Source organism: Saccopteryx leptura, chromosome 10 (genome assembly GCF_036850995.1).
Source record: "Saccopteryx leptura isolate mSacLep1 chromosome 10, mSacLep1_pri_phased_curated, whole genome shotgun sequence".
Lineage (NCBI taxonomy): Eukaryota > Metazoa > Chordata > Mammalia > Chiroptera > Emballonuridae > Saccopteryx > Saccopteryx leptura.
In genome coordinates, this window is record NC_089512.1 from 59779011 (window position 1) to 59797188 (window position 18178).

The following is an 18178-nucleotide window of genomic DNA, read 5'->3' on the forward strand; positions in this document are numbered from 1 at the left end:
GAGACGTCCAGGTGTGTCCACAGTCTCCCCAAGGTCACACTCAGCTGATGGGTCAGGGAGGCAGGACCTGAGCCCAGGCCTCCTGATTATAAATCCCCTGCCCCACCTGCTGGACTCCAGTCTCCCACAGCCTCCTCTCTTGTACCAAAAGGAATCTCCTCAAAATTTCCCCAGCATCCCTCACCCCCACTCCTTCTCATACCTTATTTTATTGTTTCTCAAAGCACATTTTTCGGCCTCTCAGTATTTCCTGTTTTGAAAGGCTGAGGTTTTTGTTGCTGTCTTTTCCAGGGCAGCCACACCACACTGGCTTCCAGCTGTAGCCCACACTGAGCACAACACCGAGCATAGCACCCAGTACATAATAAGTGCTCAACAAAGGCTTGCCACATGCACTCTGCACCCCGGTCTCCCGGCCTGAGCAAGCAGTGTGGAGAGTTGCGGAAAGAGGTGAATATGAGCTCACAGGGGCTCACACAAGTCTGCACATCTGTTCAGGTTAAGCAGAGTAAACAGACCCAGGTTCTTCCTCTAAACTGAACCAATGCACTGGTTGGATTATATTAAATTTCTAACTTTGAACTTTGAGGCAAGTCAACAGAATGAAATAAGATTACATAAAAAGCAGAGCAATCATTATCTGAGCTAAAAAGAAAAACCAAAACCAAAAATTAATAGCAATTGCTTTAAAAATAAAAAAGGTTCTGTTCAGTAAATGGGAAAATTCAATCAATAGTTTTATTATCTGAATAACCAGATGATGAAAATTTTAATCACTCCTCAACCAGCTATTTCTATGTATTACAGAAAATATTGGGGTGCATCTTTGCAGCTTGTTTATAGTGCTTTTTCCATTTTATAAAAAGGACCAATAAGAAGGCCCCCTAGTGGCCAATTACTGATTACTTCTCTACTCAATCGGCACATCCAAAATCCTTAACTAAAAACAGCCCTGCACTCGGTTCCATTTCTGTTTAAGCACGATAGTCAGAAGCGTTTTTAAAAAGCAGTTTTCTCAAAGATGGCTAAAAATTCTATATTTGAAGTATGTAATTCTCTTTTAGAAATTCTTTGCCTCCTCTATGTTTACAAATATAAGAACTGTATATAAAACTGAGAACAAAACCGTAACTCTATCTCTTGACTGCTATTCTATTCAAAAGTTCAGCTTTTTTCTAAACATTTTTCCCCCAGTAATATTCACCCAAAGAACCTGTCATTATATATTACTACAGATTTTACCCTGGAATGTCTTTATTATCAATTTTTCTCCATCTTGAATTTGCCTCAGTAGAATAGTAGCATAGTTTTAAGTTGATATATTTGAAAGTGATTTCTTTTTGAGATACAGGTTTATTTAAAAGAACAACTGACTTTTTTTAAAAAAATACTAAAACTAAAACATTATTTTAATAGTGTTGAGATGAATGTGATATCATCAGGAATTATATCAATGACAGAGTTATGTCTCCAATCTTAAAAACACAATGATAATAAATCTCTCTCTCTCTCTCACTCTCTCTCTCTATATAAATATAAATAAAATAGGTTCTTTTAATTTTGAAAATGATGTTAAATTGTACATATTTAAATATATTTCATTAATATTTATTCTTCTAAGGCTCATTGTCTTAAAAACAAAATGTAATAGCTGAAGTCTTTCCTGTGATGATAGACTATTACCATTTCTGCATTACATGGGGATATTTTAATCATCCTTTTAAAGGAAGCAGTAAAAACAAGACTCACGACTCAGTCGACTCTACCTTTGTATGAAGTAATTCTTCTCTCCAGACCCGCATTTCCTGCCCACACTAATCCAAGCCCGTGGCACTTCAGTCCATGTAAACGCAAATAAAAGACAGTGATGAAAAATAAGTGACTGATGAATTTTATTTAGTGAGTCTGGTTTATATAGTTTCTTTTACTAATCTCTATTATCTCATTTCATTGTCCTCCTTTCAATAGATGAGTGACTTTGATCATTTCTTAGAAGAAACACACGTCAGCCATGTGTACTCATATTTTTCTGTCTTTTGTACATAACTATGCAAAATAAAAGAAGACACGTCTTTCTCTTTCCAAACAAAGCTTGCGTTTTGTTGCTAAATTTTTCTACATCATAATTTTTGGCAGCTTCTGATTATAGCTTCTTATATTATCATTAGTGGGATAGGGGGATAGGAAGGTAATTCTGTCCATGTAAATTAATGTTAGCAAGATTATTCCAGTTCACAAAAAGTGGAGACTTCCCATTCAAGTATTTCAGTTACTATCCAAGTTGTGGAAGATAGAATACACTTTAAATAAGAAAACTCTAGTGATTATTTGTGGCTCAATTAAAGCAAGAACCCAAAATATCTCTCTTTAAATGTTCCTTGAACTCTATTAGGTGGTGTCCTCCAGCTCCCTTTGTGCTTTTGTAGGTGATAACGTATTTCTATGGAATACTACTGCTTTATTTTCACAACTTTATTTTGAGCTTCAGCTGCGGAGGAAGTGGAAAGTTTTGAACATGTTAACTGAACGGATTTAAGAGGGGTGGCCTCTCTGTGCTTCCTTTGTGTGGGATGAACGGTCAGTCCAGTCCCTACCTTCCCCTAGCCAGCCAGCAGCCACTGCACCATGCTGCATGCACAGACAGCAGGCTTTGACGTCTTTGCTGTTAGACTATATAATCACCCAGGGTTGGAAGTGGAAAATGGGAGCCTCCGATCATAAAAGGCAATTTCAGTGTCAGAGTGGTGGATGGAGTAAATATAGAAAGGATTTATTATGAAGCTCTGTAATGACGTTGGCACCAGCAGCACACTGCTGGGCTACATTCTATCGCCAGAATCCGGGAACTAGCACAAACATTGAACCACTGTGTTCTCAGTGACAATAACGAGAGTGGCTTGATGATTGGCTGGCATGGCCACAAAAGACACATGCTGGCATGTTTCGGAACAAAAATGATAGATCTGCTGCTGGGAGTTTATAATTATTTAATCAAACCCAGACTGCAGGACCTGGAGGGACATCATGTGTCCTCCCAAGAGTGGAAAAAGGACAGGACTCAAAGTTGACAGACCCTCCAGGGACTGTGCGAGGCAAGGAGATACTGTGGTGTGCACATTCCCTGAGCAGCCAGGCCCATCCTAGTTCACTTCCTCTGGGCCATGTCACTAACCAGCCCCCAGTCCGGTTGGAAGGAAGTGAATTACCGGCCATCCTCTTGATGTGCTGATGGAAGTGGAATCAATTAAATTTCCTTTCATGGACTGAAGCTCATGTCTTGCTCTGAACAGGAAACCACTTATTTGATCCAACTCTTTCTCCAAGACACACATACACACACACACAGAACTCTGTGCCAGCTGCTTGCTTTATGTATACATAATTTTAAATCCTAGAAGGAGAAAAAGCCCCACCCCCATTCATCCCCCATGTTTGGACAATAAATGATGGGTGTGCCATGGTCACAAAATGTCCCAGGACCCTGGATGTTGGGAGACCAGGGTGAGGGATACAACTGGGCTTGGACTTCAGATCAGCTTTTAATTGCATCACATCCTGATGAAAAAAGTAGGGGGAAGAAATGAGGCTTCCACCAGCAACAATTGTATGTTTTGGTGGAAAGAGAACAAATTATTAAATTAAATTAGCATTACATTTCATTCCCAGCCCTTAACAGATTCAGGAATTTAAATATGGTGCTCTCTTAGATTTAATTGTTACACGTAAACTTTATGTTTCTATTTTCAAGTCCTGAGAAATGGACTGATGATGTCATAAAGGCCCAGTTTTTTTGTTTTGTTTTGTTTCTTTAAGGATATTGAATTAAAGTACACTGGCATTAGAGAAAATGAATTTAATATGATCTTAATATAACTTATTAAAATATTAATTCTTATAGCTTTCTCCAATAGAAACACTCCATTCTGGATATCAGCCTCTTCATTGCCCCCCACGCCCCATTCTGTTATTCGGTCTTTCTGTACAGAAGTGCTCCTGAGGGCGGATGCTACCAATAGAGCAGATGGTAACTGGCCCCTTCCCTCTCATACTGGAATCCTCAGTACAATGCTCAAATCAGGGAGACTATATACCATTTAAATGATCCAAATAGATATTTTTTTCCTCTAAATAGGATGCTATTTTCTCTTTATTAACTAACTGTAAAAGTTATACAAGTGAGACATGAGTACATTTTTACTATAAATAAAATGGAAAAAGAAACGAAAGAGCCTCTTCCTCCTTCACTGCTCCCAATCCCAGATCCTACTCTAGGATCCCAGAGGAAACCGTAGGTAATAGATTGGGTGTGTAAATTTCCTTCCCCCATAGCTCTTTGTAAGAAACAAATTTCAGAAACGAAGTATGGAAAATATTTAACCTTCTGCCACAATTATTAGGTTTTGATGTTTAACAGGGAAAAATGCCCAAGCACATAAAAGCGGAAAATCCCCAAACGATTTGGTAAGATATGCAATGTAGGTTTCCTCCTTCCAAAAAGTCCTCCAAAATTTGACAAACATACTTTCACACACATGAAAAGGCATCTCGACTTTTAGAAAATAAACTAATACTGAGGTCAACTTCTTAAAAAAGAATACAGAATCATTTATCAATTTCCAAAAGAGGGAAAAAGAGTTAGGAGAAAAAAATATTAAACTGTATTTCAGCCACTCCTCTCTGATGTTCAACCAGTTTTGTCTTTTTCTTTTTCTTTTTTGCAGTGTACTGGCGTCACTCTTAAAAAATTTTGTATTTTGGGGCATTTTAAACCTAGTCTCTTCCATGATAAATGTACATTTTAAAAAATGTTGTTTGTTTTTAATTGGCATTTTAACAGGACAATTATCTTCTCTTTATTCTTTTTTTTTTTAAATATAGAAGTTCGGTGATCTTAAAATAGTTTATATAGACTCTATAATTAAACAAAGATGTAGACTTATTTTAAAGGTCACAGTCAGCACTTTAATTTTGTTTTATAAAGGAATTAAGAGGAATTTAACCTAGCAGAAGAGCCTGGAATGAAAGTGATGAACAGTCCGTCAGTTTATGCCTAAAATGACTGAGCAAAGATGAAAATGAAATTATTCAGAGAATCTTAGGTCTCCCCTTCGCTGCTCTCTGAGAATGCCTGGGAATTTCCATGTTCATGTTGCAAGCCAGTTCTCTAATAACTTATTGTTTACAGTTCCTAGCCTGTGCTGAGTTTCTCTAAGGGCATTAATTATCAAGGGTACCGTTTTCTGTTGCCTGTCTGAGTAAGCTCAGGAACTGAAGGGCATTTTAAGTGCACCTTTAGGCTATGTGTCTTTACATGATGCTAAATTCAGAGAACAAAAGACAAAACCAAACTGAAAAACCATCTAACCATTTGCCCACCACTTCAACAACGGATCCAGCCGAAGGATTGAAGGCACACATTCTATTTGCTTTTTAACTGAGGTCCTTGTGCAGGGAGGAAGAGAGGCAAGAACTCTATAGAAAGAAGACATGTGGTGATTCTACATCAGAGGGGGCTGTGGATGAAATGAAATATACAAGGCGGGGCAAAAGGAGGTTTATAGTTGTGAGTTCGTGAAACACAGAGTTCATTCTTGTCTTAGTATTTATTAATTATTGTATTATTTTCCATATGAACAACTATAAGCCTACTTTTGCCTTACCCTATAGAGTCTGTGACTTTGAGGAATACACAACCTTGTACAGAAGAACTGACCAATTGCATAAGATTAAAGGATAATTCTGACCAAGAGTAATAAAATACAATTTATTTTACAAAGTTCCAAAGGATCTACATGTTAAGAAGAATGTCTATGTTGCTGGGTTGTTGTTTTCTTCTTCTTGTGTTTCACTCTGTCTTCCTTTTGTAGGAAGATGGAACTAAATAATAGTTCGGTGATACACAGCTCAGTCAGTATGTCCCCCCTCCCCAAAGTTAGTTTTCTCTAAATAGCGTCATTGAAATCATTTCACCCAACAAGTGTTCATTGAGCAATTACAATGTTCCAGCATGTTCTAGCAATGTATTGGTGATGGAGTGACAGCAGTCAATAGGACAGGTGCTATTTTAAGGAGTGCTGAGTATTGCAAGGAAGTTTGGAAAGAAGGGGCAAGTATAGAGATGGAGAGAACTCACTTGTTAGGATTGGGAGGCAGGAGGTAACAGAGGCAATGACTTGGAGAGGGTAAGGTCAGTGACTCTTAGAGATGTGCAAGGGGAAGAGGAAGAGAGAGGAAAGGGGAAGGAAGGAGATAAGGAGGGCTTGTGTAGAGTAAATCTGAGATTCACCTCAATGGGAACTAATATTGCAACAGTGCTAAAAGTATATTCCTTTGTCCTTTTCTGGAAATCCTGAATGTGAATTTTACTTGCACATACATTCATAGAGTGGATTTAGGCTCTTTGTGGACAGAAATTTCTCTAGGGCAAATCATTGGCATAACTCCAGCACAGACAGCCTCAACTCAAGTGAATCAATAAATTTGAAGGTTGATGTTTATCCAGAGTGCAGTCAGAATATGATGCATTCTTGTTAAATTTGCAAAGCAAAGGAAAAGAACTTTCTAGAGACTTCTATTCTCAATACCACAAGAAGTGCTTAATAATTTCTATTTGGAGGAATATCTCTTTTGTCCCTGACTGTGTCATGTTACCTGAAGGAGCTAGGATTCATGGAGACTTTCAGAGGTCACAAGCCAGAGAGTATGCCCAGCTGCCATAGTGGCCCTGACCTGTGAGGCTAAGCACACATTACACATTGGAGGTGCCAGTGGCTCCTTCATAGCATTGGGTTTTTCTACACATGAATTTTCAAAAAAGATAAAAAATGTTTTTACAAAATTCTTGTAAATGTGGCTTCCTTCTTAATTAGAAACTTATAGTTCCATATCCAGGGAGAGAACTCTACAATATATTCTCTCGTGTTTTAAGAGTTAAGGTGGCATTGATGAGCTGAGGTCAATCTCACAAAGTTAAGAGTGAGCCTGGACCACCTCCTTTCAACCTCATTAATGCAAGCAATTGGCTGAACTAGACTTTGAGCTGAGCTTTCTTTGTTAAAGGAGAGCCAGATGGATCATCTCAATGGTAGAACGTCAGCACTCTCTGTTTTGCTTCTAAAAGAATAGCAAAAACTTCAGCATATGATAGCATGGCCCTTCCCCAAGGGTTTCCAGTAAAAGTTCTAGGCCAGGGGTCCCCAAACTACGGCCCACAGGCCACATGTGGCCCCCTGAGGCCATTTATCCGGCCCCCACAGCACTTCCAGAAGAAGCACCTCTTTCATTGGTGGTCAGTGAGAGGAGCATAGTTCCCATTGAAATACTGGTCAGTTTGTTGATTTAAATTTACTTGTTCTTTATTTTAAATATTGTATTTGTTCCCGCTTTGTTTTTTTACTTTAAAATAAGATATGTGCAGTGTGCATAGGGATTTGTTCATAGTTTTTTTTATAGTCTGGCCCTCCAACAGTCTGAGGGACAGTGAACTGGCCCCCTGTGTAAAAAGTTTGGGGACCCCTTTTCCAGGCAATGCCAGCCATAAAGAAGAGGGGGAAATAAACTAGAAAATGAGGGCTGAGGACTGAATAAGGGATGGCAAATGGATGTCCACTCTGATTGATGAGTGGCTGTGGCTTGAGCACTGGAAGGGAAGGATTGGAGAGCTGCCTCTGGGGTCACTGGAGAGGGTACCATACTTGATTATCAATGTCTGCCTAAGGTACAGAGATGGTGCAGGTCTAGATACAATGACTCACCTTCACCGAGGGCAGCTAACAGCCATCTAGCTCAAACTTTCTGTGAGTTTTTATAAGACAAAAACTGTATTAGGAAACATTTTATAATGTTCAAAGATGTAAAGATATAAAAGGTACAGACTATAGGGAGACTATAAATAAGTTAAGTGACATGATATTATCAAATGGCCAGTATGGAGACATTTAGGGATCCATCATTTGAACACTCTATAATTCAACATTATAACTATCCATGCTAAAATAATCATACTATATGGAGCAGTGATTTAGAGTAATGAGAATGAGCACAATAAATAATGATAGTCAGTTAGGGACCAAGCTCTGTTCCATGTTTTATGTGTACTTTATGCTATTTGTCCCTCAGAAAAACCCTGGGAGAAGGTTCTATTCCAGTTCCATTGCACAAATGAGAAAACAGGTTCATGAAATGAAGATGAATTTGGCAAGATCACACAGCTAGAAAGTATCAGCAGAGTGCTGATTCAGACTGATGTGGTCACACTGGGTGTTAACCAGGCTTTCAGTATTCACCATAATATTACATGGCCCTCATAGCTCATGTAGGGTCAAAGATGAACATTGTGATGATAATAATCATACGGCATGGCCACAAAGCCTTTCTCGTGCTACACAGAAGGTATCCAGAGATATTTTCTACATGGTAGAGAAATTTTCCTCTAGTCATCTCAAAGGTTCTTCCTACTGATGGTTGAACACCTAGAAACAGCCACCAGGGACTGCATGAATGACCTCCACATTCAACATGGATGGTGTCCAGAAGAACATGGGAAGTAACTGAGATCTGTATAGGCAGAGAGTGGACAGATATACATGGATAATTTCCAGGAGCAGATACTGGGCTCTATGACCTTATAAATTGACCGTGCTCACTTTACATGCCACATTCACAGGGAAATGACCCAGGCAGGGCCCTTTTCTCTTTACAGGGTCTATTGAGGGGGCCAGAGAGGCTCATAAATAGAAAGAATAGGAGACCAAATACAAGTACCCAAAACTGACTAGTTCTAAATGGGGAAAATACAGTGTGTCCGTAAAGTTATGGTGCACTTTTGACCTGTCACAGGAAAGCAACAAAAGACGATAGAAATGTGAAATCTGCACCAAATAAAAGGAAAATTCTCCCAGTTTTATACCTATTCAGTGCAGTTCGATGTGGGCTTACACACAGATTTTTTGGGCTCCTTAGGTAGCTATCCCGTATAGCATCTACAGACTTGTCACTGACTGATGGCCTACCAGAACAGGGTTTCTCCACCAAACTGCCGGTTTCCTTCAACCGCTTATCCTGAGTAATGTTATTCCTATGTGGTGGCGCTTCATTATAAACGCGCAGATATTCACGTTGCACTTTGGTCACGGATTCGAATTTAGCGAGCCACAGAACACACTGAACTTTCCTCTGTACCATCCACATGTCGACTGGCATGGCCAAGGGCTGCCCTGCTGTATACACGGTGTTACATCATCATCTGCGCATGCTCACATGCTGCCACATCATCCTATAGAAACTGGGAGGGTTTTCTTTTTATTTGGTGCAGATTTCACATTTCTATTGTCTTTTGTTGCTTTCCTGTGACCGATCAAAAGTGCACCATGACTTTACGGACACACTGTATTCTGGAAAGAGGAAATCTGAACTTGGCTTTGAAGTTTGAATGGTGGTCCAAAAGGTACAAAGGACAGCAGTAACCATGATGAACAAAGGCCCAGAGACGGGGAAGGTCATTGTACCTTTGGAGAACTCTGAACTTGATCAAGCAGAAGAAAATATGCAAGTCTTAAAGGAAAGATAGAAGTAGAGGAAGGGGGTGGACTATGTAGCCAGGGCCTTAAGAAAAACCATAAGGATTTGGGTTTTATTTTATAGGCAATGGGGAGTCATGGAAACTTTGGAGCAGAGGAGGGTCTTATTCAAAACTGTATTATTAAATTACTATTGTGAAGCTGTAGAAAACACTGCAGACAAAGATACTCAATTGAAAGCTTACTTCAGAAGCCTCAGCAAGAGTTAAGGAGTTTAACCAAGAGTTTAACCAAGGTCAGGGTCAGGGGCCTGGAGGGAGGAGAAGTTCAGGAATGAGTCCCTGTAGGAGGTGAAGCTGATGGTAGACAGGGGAGCAGTGACAGCCATCTCTCATGGTCAAGGCCAGCATGGCCTCTCTCTGAGCCTCAGACCCACTCTGTGTTTAGGTACAGGCAGGAGCGTAGTGGCCTCCCTCTCGGGGAATGGGCCAGCAAGCTTCTGCTCTGGGGAAACTGTACCGACCTTTAGCATTTTTCTAGGACCTTGACATTGATGTGACCCCAACCGATATTTTCATTTTCAGTCATGCTTGTACTTTTCCACTTAAGTGAGATGCAAGCCCAGTTCCACGGGGATTCCAGGAAGCCCGAAAGGGTGACATCATCTCCCGTCTTGTGATAGAGCAGGCACGTTATAGCTCTGTTTTCAATCCTAGAATCTGGAAGTTGGGAAGGACCTTAACCATCCCATCTGACTCCCCTTGGGCAAGAGAGAAAGGTATGCAAACAGATCATCAACCATCCCAAGGAGCCTGTGAGGTGATGTGGACACAGATGTTTGATCTGCGGGGGACCAAGACTTTATTCTTTGTCTGTCCGACGGCTGCCCTGAAACCACAGCTAGACCAAAGAAGCCCGCGTTTATTAGGGTGCATTTTGGGAGTGAAGCCATTGGCACTGAATTGTCTCAGACCAATAAAATACTAAATTGCTATAGAAATAATATCTGTGAAAAGAATCCCCTGAGTTAATACTTCCGTATTAAATTAAGCTGATGCTGTATTAAGCTAATACAGTACTGTGCTAATCCAGACAGTCAGTGAACTCAGATATGCATATTAGTATTTAGCTGGATTAAAACAACCCATAGCCAAATGCTCCACCAACCATGAGCCTGATGTTCCTAACATCTTTGTCATTTATGGCAAATGTATCCTCTTAGTTGTCGTCCTCATCAACTTTTATTGGCATCAATTCCCTTGTGGCAGATCTTCATGTTGTTGACTTAAATTAAAGACGTTATACCTATATTAACATTCAAAATAAGAAATTGTGCAGTAAGCTCAGCTCACTCTGATGCTACAGAGAGAACACCTTCATTCCTAGGAGACAGCTGGAGCAGGCTGCCGGTACATGTGGTCGACCCCTTTCTTGTCCCGTCCGTGGTCGACCCCTTTCTTGTCCCGTCCAGATGTTCTGCCTTAAAGAATGTTCCTGTGTCTGCAGCACACCAGCCTGATTCAGGGGCTCAGTATGTGGAAGGACTCAAAGGGTTCCTTTCACAAACCCGCCGTCACATTAAGCAGGCGAAGGATTGTGAGGAGGGATAGAGTGGCTGAGGCTTTCTCCCTTTCCCCCTCACGGATGTAAATATCCATCCAGGCTTTCCTTTCTAAGCCCTTCTCAATCCGTCCTGGGGTGAGGGTATTTGTAAAGACAAGGACATTATTCTAAAATCTGTCAGTCTTCACATTAAGTGGATTCTTGCATGTTCGCGCCTGTGCTTATTTTAAAGTAAATTTCAGTGTGGTTGTAAGCACATTCTGAGACAGGGCAATTGCTCAAGGATGAATGGGAAGGGAGAGTTTGGGCTGGGCTATTTATGGAAATAGGGATTTCTTTGGGGGCACTGGCCAGCTGTCCAGGTGGGTAAATGGTCGGAGGCTGGTTAAAATGGTCTTGGTAGCTGTGGTCGGTCATATGCAGGAATCACCCAGGTCCATCCTGTCCAAAGTAAGGTCTGTGGACTGGCTCAATCAGCATCCATTAAGACTGGGTTAGAACTGGGATTTCTCCAGCTCCACCCCAGAACCACTGAACTGGTCTTGGGTCATAGGCCCAGGCATCTGTGTTGTAACAAAGTCTCCAGGTAGGTTTTATGTGTGCTGGAGTATGGGAAGTATTAATCTAGGATATGGGGTTGTAGCATGCTCTCAAACCGTAGTTAAAACCAACTTGACCTGGGACTGCCATTTCCATGATAACCTCTTTCATCTTCAACCCTTGTGTTCTGAAAACTTAATCAAACATGGAGCCCAAGTTCATAGCCTTTCTCACCTCCTGATCATCTTCCACACGTTGCTGCGTTATTTTAAAATCCTTAGTATTAAATATAAGGTTGGAAATGTGACATGGAGTTAAGCATTGATACGCTTCATGGTCAAAGACTAATGACACCCACAAATGTGCTGGAAAAGACAAATATTCAACCAATAATCTTTTGTATTTTGATAAGCAGTTTGAATAACATTACCAAAGATTGTCTCATTAACTTTGTTCACATACTTAACTAAGTAAAGGCAGAGTTGACATTTTATTTTCATTTGATATATAAGAAATCTGAGGCTCAGTTGAATATGTTCTGCGAAGAACACTTTCAATCTGGAAGTGCAAGTGTGCTTTATCACGTTTTTAAAACTTCCCAGTGGGGCATGTGGCGAAGGGCCGCAGTCAGAAGGAAGACGTATGTGCTGAATCAGATTAGTCTGTCCTCTGGCATTCCATCCATGGGAACTTTCAACCTCAAATGAAGGAGAGGCTCAATTCCCACCCACGCAACAGTGACATTTGCTGGAGTTCTGCCATCCCAGGCACCAGGACCATCGCTCAGTGGAGGGCCCAGTACCCAGCTGAAGGCCAACAAGGTTTTAATTTTAATGATCCCTAAGGTGTCCTAGTTAAATGAGGCTGGGCAAGGGCAGATGGTTAATACTTAGACTATTTAGTCATTCGAAACAATGCAATTAAGGATGAATCATGGCTCAGTAACCTAAACAAAATCAAATTAACAAATGGGCGGCACTCCCTTTGGTCTGGAAGGCTAATTCAAACCTCCCACCTCCAAGTTCCCTGAACCTTGTTGTGCAGCTTTCAGACCATCCAGACTCTGAACTCCTTCCCATTCTAGGACGGACCCAGTCGTAGTCCGTGGCTGTACAACTGGCTTCTAAGAGGAAGGGGCATCCTGAAGGGGCTTGCTGTGTTGGATCTCTGGTCACTGACATTACGGGGTGGTGAGTAGGAGTGCAGACTTTAGGACCAAACAGACTACAATCTGAGTCCCAGTTCTAACCCTTACTAGCTGAATGACTATGGGTAAGTCATTTAATCAGTTTTTATATCTAAAATGTGAAAATAAGAATAGTACCATATATATTTATGTGTATTACATATGTATGTATCTCGGCATATATATATATATATACATATATATATATATATGTTACATATGTATACCATATATACTTACACATTATCCAAAAAATAATTATTAATTTACTTAGGTTTTTAGTCAAGTCTATAATCTTGCTAAAGTAGCATAACTCATACCAGACCCTTTTCTACATTAAATCTTCATCTCCAATTATCCTCTTGATATAGACCTATGATGATTAATAACTTTGAAACTCTAAAGATGTCAATGGGATCAAAGACACTTGCAGTGTGAAAAAATTCTACCCAGGTTTTTGTAGAAATGGATTCATGGAAGCATGGCGGCTTGCTCAAGATTGTACCATTTGAGACAAAGTCACTTTCCATGGATTATTTTATCAAATCCTAAGAACAACTCTGTGAGAAACATAATGTAATTTCCCTTTAGAAATGAGGAAACTTGGCTGAGCCAACCTGATTTTAGAGTCCTCCTCTTAGCCATCATGCAGCATAGACTTGCTATTTTTGGAGAAGGTGGTAGACGATACTATTATCTTCCCCTAATCCACTCTCTTTCCCCCTCATCAAAAAGACCCTAGATTTGTTTAAGGTATTATACCCAGTTAAAAACACCTACTTCTCCAGATTCCCTTACAGCTAAGGGTAGCCATATACATACCGTAAATCTCCTAGGAGAGACAACTCTGGCAAGGTCTTTGTTTCCTGTTTCTTCTTCCTTTGTCTACTCTGAAATTTGCATTTGATACCTGGAGGCACAGCAGCCACCTTGTGGTGATGAAGCCAGGTCTAAGGATCATAGGGCAGGAAGTTAGAAAAGTCAAAATCTTTGAAATTTTGACCAGCTACACGTCCCCTGGACTGCTGCGTCCAGATTTTCCATTAAGTTATCAACATTTAAATCTTGGTTTGAGTCAGCCACTATAGGTAGATTTCAGCTACAAGCAGCCAAATGCAATCCTAGTAAATGGAGCGAATGTAGAGCCAGCCAAGAATCCCCATGAGCTACATTTGATTATTTCCTCTTCACAAACTGCACTTGTCATAATCTCTTTTAATTTGGCATTTGCTCCAGGACCTTATTTTTATCATTTTAACTGATTGAACAAGTTTCTCATCCTCCTTCCAGAAACTGATTTTGTTGCCTCTTTGACATTTCTCCAGAAGGGATTTTTTTTGGCTGACTGGGGTCATTCTTTCTGGACTATCTGCAGTTTGCCACAAATTCATCAAGTAAAACTAAAAATTACTCAGCCCTGGCCGGTTGGTTCAGCAGTAGAGCGTTGGCCTGGTGTGCGGGCGACCCGGGTTCGATTTCCGGCCAGGGCACATAGGAGAAGCGCCCATTTGTTTCTCCACCCCCCCTCCTTCCTCTCTGTCTCTCTCTTCCCCTCCCGCAGCCAAGGCTCCATTGGAGCAAAGATGGCCCGGGCGCTGGGGATGGCTCCTTGGCCTCTGCCCCAGGCGCTAGAGTGGCTCTGGTCGCGGCAGAGCGATGCCCCGGAGGGGCAGAGCATCGCCCCCTGGTGGGCAGAGCGTCGCCCCTGGTGGGTGTGCCGAGTGGATCCCTGTCGGGCGCATGCGGGAGTCTGTCTGACTGTCTCTCCCCGTTTCCAGCTTCAGAAAAATACAAAAAAAAACAACAAAAAAAACCCTAAAAATTACTTGGTCACAATGATCGGTATTACTGACTCCCCTTCAGGACAAAAGTCAAGTGGCATGGAAACCTGGAGCTGAGTCTCCAGAAGCAATCAAAGAAGCACCCAAAAGTAAAGTCCTAAGGTTGGGGTTGGCAAAGTACAACCTACAGGCAAAAACCTGCTTTTGTAAATAAAGTTTTATTTAAAAACAGAAATGTCTATTTGTTTTTATATTGTCTTCAGGTGTCTTCACACTACAATGGTAGAATTGAGTCGTTTCAAATGAAACTGCATGTCCTACAAAGCACAGAATATTTACTTTCTAGACTACCTCCCAAAATATAAATATTTGTTGACTCCTCTCTTTGGAAGAAAGACATAACAGAGACCAAACAACAATAATAATAAGGATCAACAACAGCTCCAGCTCCTGTTATCCTGCCAAGTGTGGTGCCAATGAGACCCTTGCTTCAATTCTAAAAGGTGCATTTAAACTTTCTGTTTTGTTTATGATGATGCTAAGGATAGTAAAAAATTTAAATAGTTCCCAAGTTTAAATTTTAAATAATCCCAATCTCGTGATTGATAAAGCACAAATTTTAACTCACTTCTGCTTGGATTTAAAAACTACAATTTTAATCATTAATCATTAACCAACACATTATATGCATCCTCTTTTGCTTAATTCAGTCCCTATGGTAAATACTGAGATGGCCCTGGACGATTGGCTCAGTGGATAGTGTCAGCCTGGTGTGTAGATGTCTCAGGTTCAATCCCCAGTCAGGGCACACATGAGAAGCAACCATCTGCTTTTATCCCTCCCCCCCCCCCCCTTCCACCTTCCTTCCTTCTTCCCCTCCCTCAGCCACTGGCTTGATTGGTTCGAGCATCAACCTCAGGCACTGAGGATAGCTCAGTTGATTTGAGCATCGGTCCCAGACAGAGGTTGCTGGGTAGATCCTGGTTGGGGCGCATGTGGGAATCTATTTATCTCCCCTCCTCTCACTTAAAAAAATATATATTGAAGAGAAATTCAGAGAGCATTTTAAATTTAAAAAATGACTACGTGGAAGAAGAATATCTACTTAGTTCAGAAAGATTCAGAACATGGAGATGAGGACGTATGCCCATAAGATAGGCAGAGATAAAGAGATACAGACCCAAAATGGGTGGATTAAAGTGTCAGTGAGAATGGGGAGATGTTATTTCTCTATTCAGACTGGGTTACCATGGGTGTCAATCTATGTTGATGGCCAAGTCCAATAGCTTCATCAGGTGATGTTATGTCTGAAAAACCACCATTAGCCCTAAACTGAAAGAGGAAAAATCACCAAATGAGGGTATCAAACTGGTGGGAGGCATATGAGGGTCTGAGTCACAAGATCTAGTCTTCACTGCTTATCCTAGTTCTGTGCAAGTCATCAGTGACTCTGATAGGCAAGTTACACATAGAGCAGGGCTTCCAAAGTCTTCTATTTAACTAAAGAAGACATGCCATGAACACTGGATGCTCAGACAGTTACCTCGTACCCAGTCATACCTATTAGTAGCCCTGAGAAGTCCCGTTGCTAAGAAACTGATTTACTAGAATTAAAACCAGCATTTCCCAAACTAATCTGGCCTTGGAAATCTATTTCTATGTAACTGCTTAATACTCTGTTAAACTAGTGGTCCATGAACATACTTTGGGGAACACTGCTGCAGAAAATTTATACCTAAGTTTAAGAGTGAATCCTAAAGTTTCCTCCAAGTCTAGAGTCTGTTGTTTTATATGAGAGCTTACTTTATTTTCACAGTTCCCTTTTGTAAGGCAGGTATTTCTGATGGGACAGGAGTTCCAGTGTTGAGGATGCATGTACAAAGTGTTATAAGATGAATGTGGATTTGAACCTTGACCTTCCTACTTATTAACTGAGTAATCATGAGTTATTCCTTTAACCTCTGTGAATATAGGTTTCCTTATTTGTAAAATGAGAAAATACTAGTACTTACCACAAAAGCTGCAAGAAGAATTAAACAAAACATCATACATAAAGGGTAGTAGGCATTCAATGAAAGGAAGCATATGAGCAACTGGTAATAGTCCTGGGTGTTACTATTACCCAACGGACTAAGTCATTGGTTCTCAAACGTCAGCACAGCATGCATCCTCATCAGCATTACCTGGAGGGTTTATTGCAAGACAGATTGTGGGATCCTACATAAGAATATCTGATTCAGTAGGTGTAAGGCCAGTGGCCATCACAGTGGCCGTGCAGATTCGCACTGAATTTGGGCAGATGGTAAAGGGACTGTGGAAACAGAAAATGGTGGGCCATTCATTTATTAAAATCTTGTAACAGCGGTGGACAAGCAAACAGGCAGGGAAGACCATTTCCCTTTCACTCAGGGCTCCCAAAGCCCAGACACATTTTCTGGACTCTCCCAGAATCACAGACCCCCACAAGCAAGCCAGGCCCAAAACAGGGCTCTGCAAGTTCCTCAGCTCTCTCTCTCTCTGCACCCTCCTGCAAAACAAGCTGAGTTAAAAAAACAAACAAAAAACAAAAACAAAAAAAAAACCTTCTCCAGCAAACAATGGCCCCTCCCAGGCAGGAAGACAGTCCTCAATTTGCAATCTGCCACCCTGAGGGCAAGCACCTGCAGCCTTTCATAGACTATACACACATGGCTGCCCCCATACAATGAGCAAACCTAAAAAAAAACATTTGTTTACCCAACAGTAAGTCTGAGGTAGGTGTGAGAATTTGCGTGTCTAGCAGATTTCCAGAAGATGTCCATGGCTGCCGGTCCAGGGTCTACCCTTTCAGGACCACTGAACTAGATTGGTGTTCCAAGTAGCCCCAATTTTCTCTCTACTTTGGGAGATAGAGTCAGGCTTTGTCTGTACGTTGTTAATGACACAAGCCCAGAATGACCATATTATTATGCAATTTCCTTCTTGGAACCCAAACTTGGCTCTGAAATGAAGCCCCCTTTCTTACACCACAATTACATTAGAGTGAGGGTTGGGGGGGGGGGGGGCAGAAGACACAGGATAGGGAAACACATTCAGGGGGATTACATGAGCCCACATATCTTATGGGTCCTTTGATAGATGCTCCAATGCAAAGACCATCCTCCATTTGTCTTCCAGGTGTGGCTTGGCTCCTGGGAAAGCAATTAAATTTTGGTTACATTTTCAACCATTTTTCACCCAGTAGGGAGCCTCTCTGGAAGATTTTTTTTCTTCACTGGAAGCTCCTTAAAAAAAAAAAAAAAAGGCCCTGGCTGGTTGGCTCAGTGGTGGAGCGTCGGCCTGGCGTGCAGGAGTCCCGGGTTCGATTCCCAGCCAGGGCACACAGGAGAGGCGCCCATCTGCTTCTCCACTCCTCCCCCCCTCCCTCCTCTCTGCCTCTCTCTCTTCCACTCCCGCAGCCAGGGCTCCACTGGAGCAAGGTTTTCCCAGACGCTGGGGATGGCTCTGAGGCCTCTGCCTGGGGCGCTAGAGTGGCTCTGATTGTGGCAGAGCGACCCCAAGATGGGCGGGGCATCGCCCCCTGGCAGGCATGCCGGGTGGATCCTGGTTGG